General features: G+C 44.1%; 1 long non-coding RNA gene across 1 annotated transcript; it reads right to left on the bottom strand.

Moving 5' to 3' along the window:
- Positions 1–306: 306 nt before the first annotated feature.
- Positions 307–5,120, bottom strand: LOC310693647. Its single transcript, XR_014519287.1, has 3 exons — positions 4,893–5,120; positions 1,328–1,537; positions 307–433 (listed from the first exon to the last, which is right to left on the bottom strand). It is a non-coding gene; the product is annotated as an uncharacterized lncRNA (long non-coding RNA).
- Between the last annotated feature and the right edge of the window lie 10,110 nt (positions 5,121–15,230).

Genomic DNA, 15,230 nt, shown 5'->3' with positions numbered 1-15,230 from the left:
GAAGAATCTCTAGCGAGCAACAACCACAATCCTTTATCCATGAACACAACAGCTCGAGGCTCATTCCACAGCCGTGTTATCAGCATTCTTCAATTTCCTTCTGTGTCTGACTGTGGTATTGGCAAAGATCCTGGTATTATCCATCTTTATTGTAATTCTCTCACTACATTTGATTGAAAATCTGCGTTAAGCCTTTGAGGCCCTGAAGGCCCCTTCTAATATTACTTTAAACGCCTAAACAAATGCTTGTGCCAAGTTTCATTCTTTGGTCTTGTCACTGAGAATATTTAAACCCTTATTCTAGCTGTAGTAATAAAAAAGAGGCTAGCTACCAAAATGGCTTTGACTCCTTTTATCTAAGAGACTGCTGTATCCTTTATGTGCTCTGATTATCTTCAAAGCAGAGACCTGGGCAGCTTCCTCACTACCTCACCTGAGGACAAGAACAGAGCAGTCAGAATATGATAGGTGGATAAACATTTCCCTCAATTAGAAAGTGGTTTTTATTGCCACTGTCACAGATCCGCATGAAAACTGCTTTCAGGGCGTCATGATGCCACTAGGCTTTCAGCAAACAGGATTTTGAGTGTCTTTTGAAACAATTCGTGGAGGCAAGGGAGGGTTGTATGGATTCATTCATAATGTGGCAGTCTTCACCCCTGGCCCACAGAATTCTTTACCCTTGGAGCCAGCATCATACCAAAGCATTGTCCAAAAATGAAATAAATGTCCCCCTTTAAAAAGCTAGCATGGAATTAAGCTGTGTGTGTTGCGGGGTGAGGACTCCTAGAGTTTTGCACAACTTTATTATTTATTATTATTATTCTGTTTGTTTGTGTGTGTGTGTGTGCATGTGTGAAGAATAGAATAGAACAGAACAGACACACTGTTTGCTCTTTTCTATATTCTGTGCCAGAGTTACAGCTTCCTTCTACATCTAAAATTGCAATAACTGAATTGATTTTTCAATGTGCAATTGTACAGCGCACAGAAAAATTCAACACATGCATTTTTAAAGTAAAGTTCGTATTTTCTGCAAATATCAAAGCTTTCCTCTTTACGGGGTGGGGGTGGGGGGTGAGACTTCAGTAATAGAAGAAGTTTGATGACTGGAAATCATAAACAGTGGTATTGGAGTAAGAGAGCCTGGATTTCCCAGTGGTTGGTTTGGTTTTCTTTTCTTTTAATTGGAAGGTAACTACAAAAGAAAATGGAAAGATAAATAGAACCTTTCAGGCAAAGATGTAAGTCAAAGTATGAAAGATTTAATCAAGTCCCAGAAGCATAAATAAATTGTTTATAAAGAAGGGATTTAATTTAGACGAACCTGGAAGCATCTAAATAGGTGGCCTTGACTCCTTGTGGGCATCATGCAAATCTTTCTGTGTGGTGGCCGAAGTGTTGATAGGTTGTCACTCGGACACCTCCCCTGCAATTGGTGATCAGTAGCAGCTCTGTGACAACTGCAGCGGTTGCTCATGTGGAAAATTAATACCAGGACAGTGATGAATCTATTTCCATCGTTGTGATTTAGCAGCTTGATGAAAGGAAGGCAAGAAACAGGAACAGCATGTAATCAGATTTTGTTGGCAGGTAAACTAATTCTAATACAGGCATTGTTTCCAAGCACTGGCCTGGGATACACATGTGAATTGATATCAGACCCTCTTGCATGTGAGTTACCTGGGTCATGACACTAAGCATAAGAGACAAAAGTGTGCAAGGAAAGTTCAGGAAATGTTATTTATGCCTTAACCAGATACTGCATTTGAGACAGAATAACTGTTGATCTGTGGCTGAACCAGTCAGGTAACATGGCCCCAGAATGTGTTTCCAGAGTAGGGGATTCATCATTGATGTGTAACAAAACCAGGGAGGGATCCCAGGTCACTGTGGAAGCGCATGCTTTCTCCAAGTTCAAACTGAGGACTTTGCATCTCCAGTTAGCAAAGCTGGGAAAGACCTCAGCAGAAAGCAGCTTCCATGTGCTCAACAAAAGTTCCTAAAAAGCAGCAATTCTTGCTCCTAGGAATGGTGAGTGTGACATACCTCCCCTTCCCCATATCAGAAGTCATATCACAGGCACTTATTGGATGATCTATTGACATCAATATAAGGCATCGTATTTTTCTCCCTTGCCATTTTGAATGACTCGCCGATATATTTTTTAATTTGAAGTTATTTATTCTTTTGTTCATGCAGGCATTGTTTCCCAAAGCAATGGAAGATATGAAGCAGTTTACATACACAGCGGTTATTTACAGTATATAAAAACAGCTAAAACAATTGCATATATAAAAGCAAAATTACACACACACCTAAAAAACACTTGAAAACAACAACAGCACATATATAAAATCAATTCCACTCCAAGACAGATACCAACTGAGATAAAGATTTTAGAAGTCTTGTTAAAAGAGGAACATCTTTAGCACGCACTGAAAAGAAGGTGCCTGTCTGGTAAGCAACGGGAGGGACTTCCCAAGGGTAGGTTCCTCCGTCCTAAAGGCCTGATTCCAACACACGGAAGTCCCATTCCTGCAGAAGGGACCTGCTGATAGAGGAGTATCTGCAGGATGTTCCCTCCTGCAGAACACCGTGGTCATCAGTTGGGTATGTAGGGAAGGAGATGATATTTTAAGTATCCTGGTCTCAAGCTGTGTATACCAAATGCAGCTCGTTGATTGGCAACCAATGCAATTCTTTCAGTAGCAGGAAAATATGATGGTGACCTTCTGCCCCACTGAGCAGTCCAGCTCCCACATTCTGCACTAGCTGCCACTTCTAGGGCAGCCTCAAGGGCTCATACAGGTATGCAAGCTGTACCAGCTCATGGGTGATAGTGACCAGCCTATCCTGACCCAGAAATGCTGTAACTCTATAACCAGCCAAAGCTGTTACAAAGGCCTTCTGGCCACCAGAGGTCACCTCAGATGATGGGCCCAGGAGTAACCGCAGACTGTTAACCTGCTCCTTTAGGGGACGTATCACCCTATCCCAAAAGGCAACAGACCCATCTGGACTTGGGAACCACCTAGGCACAGTGCCTCCATCTTGTCAGGATTCAGAGGCAGTTTACTGGAGTTCCTCCAGCCCACCACCAAGCCCAGGCCTCTCCTGATTTAGATGTTACAGGGAAATAGAGCCTTACCCTCCAAGTGCCCCAATTTTCCAGCCCCAGCCCTGGAATTATGAAAGCCATCCAGGTTTCCAATTTGATCCCAGAATGCCCCAATTTCCCTTGTCAGTGCCACTGCCACCAAGCTCGGGGAGGAGGATGAGCAAGCACTTGTCCCAAGTGACGGTGGCTTCAGCTGTGAGGGAACATCCCGTTGCCTCTCCAGGGCCACCGCTGCCAGCCTCCTCCCTTGGGCAGCTTGTAGCAACCACTGGAGACTACTGGAGAGAGGGGGAGGAGGAGGATGAGGAGAGGCTGTGGCCACCGGGGCCGGGCCCCACGTGACACGAGACGGTGGTCTCTGAGGGGCAGGCAGAGGGCAGGGCCACCCTGGGTGGGAAGAACGGCACAGCAGAGTGGAGCGTGTTTTTTTAAAAAAGAATGCTATGTGTGTCCGTGTCTAATCTTGACCTTTCTCAAATTTATTTATTGGTGTGGGGTTTTTTGGTTTTGTAAAATAAGATCAGGATTAAGGGGTTTTCTCAGGATGCTGTGTCCCACTCGCTCTTCTTCTGATAGGAAATGCTCAGGGGGAGGGGAGGGGGACAGCAAAATGGGGGTCGAGGAGGGTCAGTTGTAGGGGAGTGAGAAATGTTCCTATTTTCATCTAAGGAATGTTAGAGGGTATGGCAGTGGTTGAATGCATTCTTATAATATAAAAATGAGTGTATTACAACAATGCCTGTAGCACAATAGAGGAAAGCAGATTTGTCGCAGCAGACAGGGCCTTTCATCTGGAATCAGCCTTATAGAAATGCAAATCAAAGACATGAAAATGAAAGTCGTCTATAATGGAGTTAAACAGGTGTGCAAATTGACCCTGTGCACTTATTCTCAGGTAAACGTGCATAGAATTGCAGCTTTAGGGCATGCCCAGAATATGCTGGGGGGGGGGTGCTGAGAGTTTACAAGCTGATCTTCAAGTTTTGAATGCAATAAAAGCATTATTTCCCATCCCAAGGGGCGCCATGATTTGTGACAAAGAGCTGCTAGCTCAGCTGAATGCTCCCTTTGGGGAGAGAAAATGGATGGCCACGTCTAGTTCTTCCCCACACTGTGTAAATATCACTTTTGCGAAAGGAGAAAGCCTGCTGTAAGTATGCACGTTTATGATAGCTAGATGGGCTGGAGGTCCTTTCCCTTGCCTCCAATATGCATATGGAAATAATCAATGGGTTAGAGAAAAGGAATAAGCCAGCCTGGCCAATCTGGTGCTTCCAGGTGTTTTAGATGACAACCCCGCCAGACCCAGCCAAGTTGTCCTCCAAAACATCTGCAGGGCATTAGGCTGGCAAAGGCTGGCACAGTCAAATACATTTTCTCAAATATATACCGTCTTTTTCACTCTATAAGACGCACCAGACCACAAGACGCACCTAGTTTTTGGAGGAGGAAAACAAGAAAAAAAATATTCTGAATCGCAGAAGCCAGAACAGCAAGAGGGATCGCTGTGCAGTGAAAGCAGCAATCCCTGTTGCTGTCCTGGCTTCTGGGATAGCTGCGCAGCCTGCATTCGCTCCATAAGACGCACACACATTTCCCCTTACTTTTTAGGAGGGAAAAAGTGAGTCTTATGGAGTAAAAAATACGGTAGTTGGCGTATACAATCTGAGAAGCAGCATGTTTGAATGGATGTAGTGTTGCACACAAAGCTAGAAAACTGGGCCCCTAAAAACCAGCCCAGCCCTAAAGCTGCAATTCTGTGCACACTGACCTGAAAGTAAGGAAACCAAAGTGGACCTTCTTCTGAGGAAACGTGTATAAATTCAGTTTAGAAGTCATCAACAGGTAATTCTTCTTCCACCTCACAGTCCAGTCCAGAAGGATATATAGTTCAAGAACGACCCAAAAGACAGTGAAGAGTCTATTCCCATGCATGCTTCCTTGCTCAGAAGCCCCCTTTGCTCAATGGGGCTTACTTTGAAGCAACCATTTCCAGAGGGGTAGCAAAATAATGTAAGCATCACTGGATTACAGCCTTAGTTTCACACTGCTTTGCTTATCTACCTTTCACTTCTTCACTTAAGTCAAGAAAAACGAGTTGCAGCAACAGAGGTTCGCATTCCACAGATTCCTTCTCCCTACGCATTCCTCCTGCTCAGGCAAACGCCTCTTTCCCTGCATGCAGTGTTTCACCACTGGAGGCTTTTCTCAGCAAATATATGGTACTTGTGATACTATCACCTGCCAAATTTCATATGTCACGCAGCCTTGGAGATTATGACCCTTAGAAGGGATCTGAGCTCTTGTCTGCAAGCATTTGTAGATCCGACTTTCTTTTCTTTAATGCGGAAACTGACAGAATGAGCTGTTCTGTGTGACACCGAAATGTAGAAATCAGAATTTAGGTTATTCATTCATTCATTCATTCATTCATTTGATTTACTGTATATATCGCCCTTCATCCAAGAATCACAGAGTGGGTTACAATGTAAGAACACAAAATTTGTAACATAATACAATTTTTTTAAAGATTTTGCTGGACAAAAACAGATTTTGAGAAACGGGAGTTTTTCTTTTCTTTTTTAAACATCTTTATTGAATTAAAATACAAATATATATACATACCTTGAGATAAAAAAGAAAAGATTAAGACAAAAAAAGAAAAAGAAAGAAAGAAAACACACACACAAAAAGAATTTGCATTATTATACAATCATGCATTGAATTTCTAAATGAAAGACTTCCAGTTCTTCTTATTGTACTTTTATTGTTATTTACGTTTAACGCACAGCCTCCTATTACCCTGATTTGTTTTCATGTACTCTATTAAATTAACATTTACACATTGTATTTTACAAAGATCAGTTTAGTTCTGCAAGGAGATTGTTATTTGAACAATATGTTTTTAGGTAATCTTTGAATATTTTCCATTTTTTGTATACTTTCTGGTTTGAGAGCCCTCTTACTTTCCCTGTCATCATAGAGTGGCAGGCTCTTATGATTGAATACCTCGAAGTGGCGAAGATGACGGGGAGAAACAGGAGTTTTCTAAATGATGTCCTCAAGTTTCATATTTCCTAGCCTGTAAATATGAATCTTGGTGGCTCCTGTTGCTTGTGACAAATATTATAGTATCAGAATCCCAAAAGTTCTTTCTCATCTCAGATTTTAATCCAAGCCAAAGAAGAAATCAAATCCCTTCTCCTTTCCTCCCTCTCTTTCCATCATATGCTGCCAAATCCTTTGTCCCATCCTTCCCTCCCATCAATTTAATTACTTTGTTGCTGCTCTGGAAAACTTAGATGTGTGTAAAATTTGCATGCAGATTTATGTGTTGATAGGCAGCCTCTGCTCTCCCTTCCAGTTGTTCTTTATCTTTAAACCAGACTTGGAGCAGACTCCTTCAAACAGAGGATTGTCCTCTATAAAGTAGGACATACGGCCACCTTAAAGGTAAAGGGACCCCTGAACATTAGGTCCAGTCGTGGCCAACTCTGGGGTTGTGGCACTCATCTCGCTTTATTGGCCGAGGGAGCCGACGTACAGCTTCTGGGTCATGTGGCCAGCATGACTAGCCGCTTCTGGCGAACCAGAGCAGCACACGGAAACGCCGTTTACCTTCCCGCTGGAGCGGTACCTATTTATCTACTTGCACTTTGACGTGCTTTCTAACTGCTAGGTTGGCAGGAGCAGGGACCAAGCAACAGGAGCTCACCCCGTTGCAGGGACTCGAACCACCAACTTTCTGATCGGCAAGTCCTAGGCTCTGTGGTTTAACCCACAGCGCCAACTGCGTTCGCTACGGCCACCTTAAGCAGAAGAAATAAAACATAAAAGGCAGAAAGAAGACTATCACAGAGGAGCTGTTGCCCTTCCTATGGCTAGGAGGCTATGACTGGCTGGCCAGAAGTGCCTCAGTGCCACTATATAACCTCCCAAGCCCCCACCAAAGAGGATCTTGAGGTCCTTCTCATGGAGAAGTAGGGAGGGGAGAAACCAGGCCTGGACGGATAAGGGACAGAGTGTGCAGCAGACAACAGAAAGGAGAGAATGAGAAAGCAAGGAAAGCAGCTCAAAAACAGAAACAGAAGGCACCCTTCCTCATGTAAGGAGGTTAGACTGCCATTGGGCTCCCACTTCAAGCCAGTGGGCCAGTTACAAGAATCTCCTCCCTACATACACTTTGGATCTAAGAGACCTCAGCACTGGAAACTCTGGAAACACATGTTGTAGGTCAGGGAGTGTGGGAATGTTCTGGGGTGCAGGAGAGGATATATTGACTAATTATATCCTTATCCAACTTGTGCTAACAAGTTCCCAAAATATCAGCAGAGTTTATAGACATTCCCCTTTTAGTTCGCAACGGTAACGTGTGCACAGGTTCGCTAGAACCTCTATAATAATTACTCTGGTAATTTCCCCTTTGTTCCCTCTTAAAATACAAGACACAACACAGTCTTTATAAAAGTATAAAAGAGTTTACTCACGTTCTGTTCACAACATGATCCCAGAAGGCAGACAGGCTTTAAAAGGTTACATACATTCAGAATCTATCTTGTAGCAAGGTAGACCTTATCTCCTCTCTTGGCTGAGAGCCAAGAGGGCATCTTTACATGCTTCCTCATCGAAGGAAAATGGCAGAGAGAGAGAGATGGCTGCCTGCCCTGTGCTTTTGTCATTTACCTGCACAGGTGAGGCCACACCCACCTCTGGTCACATGCGGAGGAAGTCCGTCCCCAGGAAGTTTACCTGCTTGCTGGACAGACATCCCTCCCCATGTTCTAACATGTACACTCTAGGAATGTTGTCATTGACTGCTCCTGTGTTTACATCCCACAGGGAGCCCCTTCCTTTTGTTCAGTCTAGGGCCAGCCCACCCATGAGGCATAGTGAGGCAACTGCCTCGGGCAGCAGGATCCACAGGGCAGCGGGTCCCGATGTAGATTTTTATTTCCCCCTTGTTATTGTTGTAGATCATCACTCTCCTCTTCTCCCCTTGCGGAGAGGGTGACACCATTTTGTGGTTTGCCTCTGGTGCCAAAATGTCTTAGGCCTGCTGTGGTTTACCCAAATGGGTAGGGGGCTCAGGCACCTAGCCAGCAAAACTCTGGGGGGTCAGCAGTGCCTTCTGAGGCCACTCTTACACTCCCAGGGCATGGTCCTTCACAATGAAGGATAACTGATTTGTGGAATTCAGAGCAATATATATTTTATGTTTTGCTAGAAAAGGTAATGTCACCAGTGTGGTAGGCAGCCAGTGTGGTAGGAGAGCCAGTGTGGTGTAGTGGTTAAGATCGGTAGACTCGTAATCTGGTGAACCGGGTTCGCGTCTCCGCTCCTCCACATGCAGCTGCTGGGTGACCTTGGGCTAGTCACACTTCTTTGAAGTCTCTCAGCCCCACTCACCTCACAGAGTGTTTGTTGTGGGGCAGGAAGGGAAAGGAGACTGTAAGCCGCTTTGAGACTCCTGAAGGGGAGTGAAAGGCGGGATATCAAATCCAAACTCCTCCTCCTCTTCTTCTTCTTCTTCTTCTTGAAGGGAGGGTTGCCAACCACCCCAAGTTTCAGACCTCATCTAGTATCTTAGGATTTAGGAAAAGTAATAACAGAATGTGTTCCCCAAATGAGCTGCCTCTTGCATTGAAACTTGCCTCCTGTAATGAAGTCCTCTCTGCACCCACCCCACTGAAACGTAAAATGATTGACAAATTGTGACATATGTTTTGAAAATTAAATTTTCACAGCAGATTTTGTTTTTGAGCAACTCCTACAACTTAAGAGCTCTATGGGTTATCATCTGAATGTATTTCTTGTTCAAATAATCACTTTAGGCTGCAATCCCAAAGGAATTTACTAGGGAGTAAGTCCCATTCAACACTGTGGCACTTCTGAATAAATATGCATGGGCTTGCTCTGATAATCTCACGCTTCTCTCCAAACGTCTCACTGATTTCAGAGGGATTTACTTTTATGTAAATCTGTATAGGAGTGTAATTTTTTGCTGGATTCCTGCACTTAGATACACATGCAAGATTGCAGCCTTTGTTTGTATAAGCCTGCTATCTGCCCTCCTCCACTGTGAAGTTTTTGGATTGAATGTCCTACTTGTGTCTTGACCTGTGAATTTGAGATGTAGAGATTTTATTGTATAAAATGTGTAATTAAATACCTGTTTACATTACGGACTGAACATGTAGCATCCATCCCCTGAGGGACCTTGAGGAAATGAACTAGTGCATTTCATGAAGTTCTCCACGATGGTAAGTAAATAACTCAAAGGATGTATCAAGGAGCGCTCCCAATGGCCCTGGTGAGCAAAAATACATTTCTGTCCTTTGATAAAGTGAAAGAATAAGAAGTGCCAGTAATAAAATGAAACTTGCAGGAACCAAATGTTTCCCCAAAGAACTGAGTGAAGCAGTTTTATTTGTTCACTCTTGTTTGTACAAATATATGGCCTTCTCAAAGACATGCCTTGGGGGCATTTAAGAATAATTCTTCTCGTATTCCTCATCTGCACTCATAAGAATGATATTACTATTATTAAGTTGTAAAGTGTTAGCAATGTTATGTTCATGGGATAAAAGAGGGCATTAAATATGAGTAGCCCAGCAGGGGGGTGGCAGTTTTTGAAAGCTTGTGTTTATTTATTCCATTTGTTCCCCAAATTTATTGTTGTAAAATGATGGCAAAAAGCAGCTTCAAAAAAAGAATTAAAGCCAATCTCCCCCAAAGAAATCCACAAAAGAGCACATACAATGCAATGTGTCATGTGCTGCAAACCCAGAACGATCAGACAAGAAGTCTGAGACTGTTGAAATAAAAAATAAAATGTTTTAACCTATCATAAAATTAAAAAGGACCAGTCAGTTCAGTGGTGTGGGCACTACCACTAAGACAGACTCCAGAAGGCTGAGTCTTCCTGATGGATGGCAAGTGGAGTACAGAATCCTCAAGAACAAAGCCTGTACAATGATGGCCAGGTCAATGTTACCTGAATGTGCTTACATGCCGGTCATCCAATTTAAAGTGCATTATCAATGCACCATTTATCTGGAGAAAACAGTGATCCTTTACCAAAAAGTATTACAAAAGAACAGTAGGACAGGCTTCCACAGCTTCTAACCCATCTAGCCAAACACAGCCTAAATGGTTATGGCAGTTAACCGATTTATGAGAGAAGCCATGTCCTTACAACAGAAGAGTGAAACGTGACTGTTACCCCAAGAGGGAGGAAAGGGGCCGGGCTCAGTGGTCTCACCCAACGTTTGTGTCTTCGCTGGCCTGTCACCCTCATCCACGTGTTGACGTGGAAAGGCAGAAATGGGCGGCCTCTTGCACAGGTAGGATCCTGACAGCATTGCAGAGCTCTAGTTGTGCAGCATTCTCAGCCCTGTAGCCAATCCCCTCCAACCGGCAGGGCTCCTGAGACTCCCTGCTTCGGATCTTTCTGCCCTGCGCCAGTTTGTGGGGGGCAGCCCCACTCTCTCCTCCTGCAATTGTAATCACATGAGGGGAGAACGACCTCATGTTTCCTTTAATTGCTATAAGACTTCTTTTATGACTGTATATTGGGGGGGGGGAGCAGGATTCAATAAGTTACTTCCTGATTTACCACTTTCTGCTCTGAAGTGTTGTCATCACAGAATAGCAGGTCTTAAATGGCTGTAGTGAATTGTATTACCAGTGCCAAGGTATTATTTACTCAAAGCCGGTTCCAATATTTATCTGAGGGGATGAGAAATCCAAACAGAAAATAAAACCCGGCACTGAGAATTTTCCAAATACCTCACGAGGAAATTGCCGCTTGGTTCTGCTCTGTAATCAGCCACCGTAAACTGTCTGGATAGTGTTTCAGTTGTTGCATTTTGCATGTGAAGACCACACATATTAAAGATGAGGAGAAAACACATGTAGGGATCATACAAGTCTCAGGGCAAGTAAATTACTGTTAAGTGCAAATCCTTTGATTCTTGGATAGCCAGATGGCCAGCCATGTGTTTTCAATTATAAAACTAAACAAGAATCATAAAAGTGGGGTTTCCATAGCATTCCTTTTTCATTTGCTTGGAAATCCATTCTCAGCACTTCAAGATTTAATAATTGGTTCTTCTATGAACCTCTCCCTTTAAGTACATTGTGTATGTATGCATGTACATATAGTAAAAGCTATGGTTTTCCCAGTAGTGATGTATGGAAGTGAAAGCTGGAGCATAAGGCTGATCGCCGACGAATGGATGCTTTTGAATTATGGTGCTGGAGGAGACTCTTGAGAGTCCCATGGACTGCAGGAAGATCAAACCTCTCCATTCTTAAGGAAATCAGCCCTGAGTGCTCACTGGAAGGACAGATCCTGAAGCTGAGGCTCCAATACTTTGGCCTTCTCATGAGAAGAGAAGACTCCCTGGAAAAGACCCTGATGCTGGGAAAGATGGAGGGCACAAGGAGAAGGAGATGACAGAGGATGAGATGGTTGGATAGTGTTCTCGAAGCTACCAGCATGAGTTTGACTAAACTGCAGGAGGCAGGGGAAGACAGGAGTGCCTGGCGTGCTCTGGTCCAGGGGGTCACGAAGAGTCGGACACGACTAAACGACTAAACAACAACAATGCATGTACGTGGGGAGGGGGGGAGAGAGAGAGAATAGTGCCCTTTCCTAACCTGAACTGGCTAGTGCTTCAAAAAGCTTAACAAATATGGCAACATTCAAAGTGGTGTCATAACTGGGAAACAATTTCAAATCTGAATAGCTCTGGAGTTTTGTCATCTAATGCTTCAATTCTGCAAGCAATTAATGTGATACAGTAAGCCTTCAACTTACACACATTTAACTTGTGCATATTCAGCTTTATGTGTGTGGCAAAAAAAGAAAGGAAAAAGGGGGTGTAAATCAGGGTGGAGGGTTTCTGAAAAAGGGACTTTGGCAATCCCATCCGCCATTGAATCCAGTGTGCTTTGACTATACACGATTTTGGCTTTAGGCACACTTTGGATCATAAGCCCTGCGTGAGTTGTGGGCTCACTGTACTCAATGCTGAAACTAGAGTTGTGCAATAAAGAATATGTTTTTCATCTGGAGCAGAACAGTAGATTTCTGTCAGGCGGCAGAGGAGCCAACCCCCATGGCAGGTTGCCAGAAACAGACAAGACAAGGAAAAATCCTTACCATCTGCTTTTATTCAGTATTCACAGAAAGAGGCTTGGGAATGCAGCCTTTCAGAATAATGACATTGTCCCTAGTGAATCTCTCCCACTTCTTCATGAGTCATCACTACGGGTGAAGTGAAGAAGTGAAATGTGCCCTCTGCCTTTGAGCTCTTTGCTCTCCTACTTTCAAGGCCCGCCAGGTTCTGGGAGGGGGGTCTGGAATGCTTTCTAAAGACACTGAGTCCGTCAGCTGTCACACCCCCCCCGGTGCTTCCTCCTCCTCCTCTCCCATTATTTCCCAGCTTCCTCTCCTCTGCCTCTGACCTGTGACCTCCCTCAAACCCCTGTTGTAATTCTGAACTGTCTACCTCTTCTCTGGAAGGGTCAGGCTGGGGAGGTGGTCTCCCCCATTCCTCCTCTGCCCAGTCCCTGATAATTTATTTGGATATATAAAAAACAACAACTGGCTGTTTAAATACCAATCACTTTAGACACAAACCAAAAATTAGTCACTAATAAGTTGCAATGAAAGAAGATGCACTGCAATTTTATACTGTTTACCCAAAAGTTAGTCCTACTGAGTTCAGTGTAACTTTCTCCTAGGTACCTGTGATAGGGTTGCACTGCAATCTTAGTCACAAATACGTTCCATTCCATTGCTTTCACATAAACTCAGTCTTGGCAAGCATTTTCTGGCTTGTGCCCAGAGCTATTTAACAATATTTTATGCAACAGGAAGATGTATTTTCACAAGAATATGGAAAAAGTTTGTTATGATTTAACAGTGCACTGCTGGTAGGAGTGGGAATAGAGTGTGATGCAACTGACTGCTACACTCTTAATAATGATTTGGGGTTTGTTGAAATAATGATGGTTAAAAATGGAGAGATCTTAAGAAGCTGTGGTAAATTTCATGGTAATTTCTAGTTACGACAGTCGGATACTATGGGGGTTCTCTTGTCCCTTCCTCCATTTATTTACATAGGAACACTGAACACTAATTAAGTTCTCAGTAGCAGAAGTGTCTAGTAACTACATCAAAACAAAACAAAAAAAATCCTTCCAGTAGCACCTTAAAGACCAACTAAGTTAGTTCTTGGTATGAGCTTTCGTGTGCAAGCACACTTCTTCAGATACACTTCTGAAGAAGTGTGCACTTCTGATACACTTCTGAAGAAGTGTGCTTGCACACGAAAGCTCATACCAAGAACTAACTTAGTTGGTCTTTAAGGTGCTACTGGAAGGAATTTTTTTGTTTTGACTATGGCAGACCAACACGGCTACCTATCTGTAACTACATCAAAACAGCTCTTGATTCTAAGAGACACTATAGGCAGGAAAGGTATAAAGATGAACAGGTGGCCGGGCATGCAATTTTAAGGAGTGAAACTTGGTTTTTGCACATTTCTTTAGCGAGTGGTCTTTAAAATGTGATTTTTGGAGGTGAGGAATTCAAATTTGCTATTGTTTTTGTGACTGAACAACATTTAGCTTGGTATGTCTACGTTTGATGAAGAAGCATATAAACTGCTTTTGGAAAACCGAAGCATTTTAATTTTCCCTTCTGAAAATGTCAGGTAATGCTAAATAATGATGATAATGTATAACTTCAAGTACCTGGCAATCATTTGCAATGATTTCTATTTAATAATAATAATAATAATTTATTATTTATACCCCGCCCATCTGGCTGGGCCTCCCCAGCCACTCTGGGCGGCTTCCATAGAAACCAAAAATACAGTAAAATATCACACGTTAAAAACTTCCCTGAACAGGGCTGCCTTAAGATGTCTTCTGTTCCCCAGGGCGGGCGCCACTACCGAGAAGGCCCTCTGCCTGGTTCCCTGTAGCTTTGCTTCTCGCAATGAGGGAACCGCCAGAAGGCCCTCGGCGCTGGACCTCAGCGTCCAGGCATAACAATGGGGGTGGAGATGCTCCTTCAGGTATACTGGACCGAGGCCGTTTAGGGCTTTAAAGGTCAGCACCAACACTTTGAATTGTGCTTGGAAACATACTGGGAGCCAATGTAGACCAGTGTTATGTGGTCTCGGTGGCCGCTCCCAGTCACCAGTCTAGCTGCCGCATTCTGGATTAGTTGTAGTTTCCGAGTCACCTTCAAAGGTAGCCCCACGTAGAGTGCATTGCAGTAGTCCAAGCGGGAGATAACCAGAGCATGCACCACTCTGGTGAGACAGTCCGCAGGCAGATAGGGTCTCAGCCTACGTACCAGATGGAGCTGGTAAACAGCTGCCCTGGACACAGATTTGACCTGTGCCTCCATGGACAGCTGTGAGTCCAAAATGACTCACAGGCTGCACACCTGGTCCTTCAGGGGCACAGTTACCCCATTCAGGACCAGGGAATCCTCCACACCTGCCCGCCTCCTGTCCCCCAAAAACAGTACTTCTGTCTTGTCAGGATTCAACCTCAATCTGTTAGCCGCCATCCATCCTCCAACCGCCTCCAGACACTCACACAGGACCTTCACTGTCTTCACTGGTTCTGATTTAAAAGAGAGGTAGAGCTGGGTATCATCCGCATATTGATGAACACCCAACCCAAACCCCCTGATGATCTCTCCCAGCGGCTGCATGTAGATGTTGAAAAGCATGGGGGAGAGGACAGAACTCTGAGGCACCCCACAAGTGAGAGCCCAGGGGTCTGAACACTCATCCCCCCCCACCACTTTCTGAACCCGGCCCAGGAGGAAGGAGCGGAACCACTGTATAACAGTGCCCCCAGCTCCCAGCCCCTCAAGACGGTCCAAAAGGATGTTATGGTCGATGGTATCAAACACCGCTGAGAGATTCAGCAGAACTAGGAAACAGCTCTCACCTTTATCCCTAGCCCGCCGGAGATCATCAACCAGTGAGACCAAGGCAGTTTCAGTCCCATGATGAGGCCTGAATCCCGACTGGAAGGGATCCAAATGATCCGCTTCTTCCAGGCGTGCCTGGAGTTG

Source organism: Podarcis liolepis (genome assembly GCF_965112155.1).
Source record: "Podarcis liolepis genome assembly, chromosome: 1".
NCBI classification, from domain to species: domain Eukaryota; kingdom Metazoa; phylum Chordata; class Lepidosauria; order Squamata; family Lacertidae; genus Podarcis; species Podarcis liolepis.
Note: the sequence above shows the minus strand (reverse complement) of the source record. Positions and strands in the feature narration are given on the sequence as shown.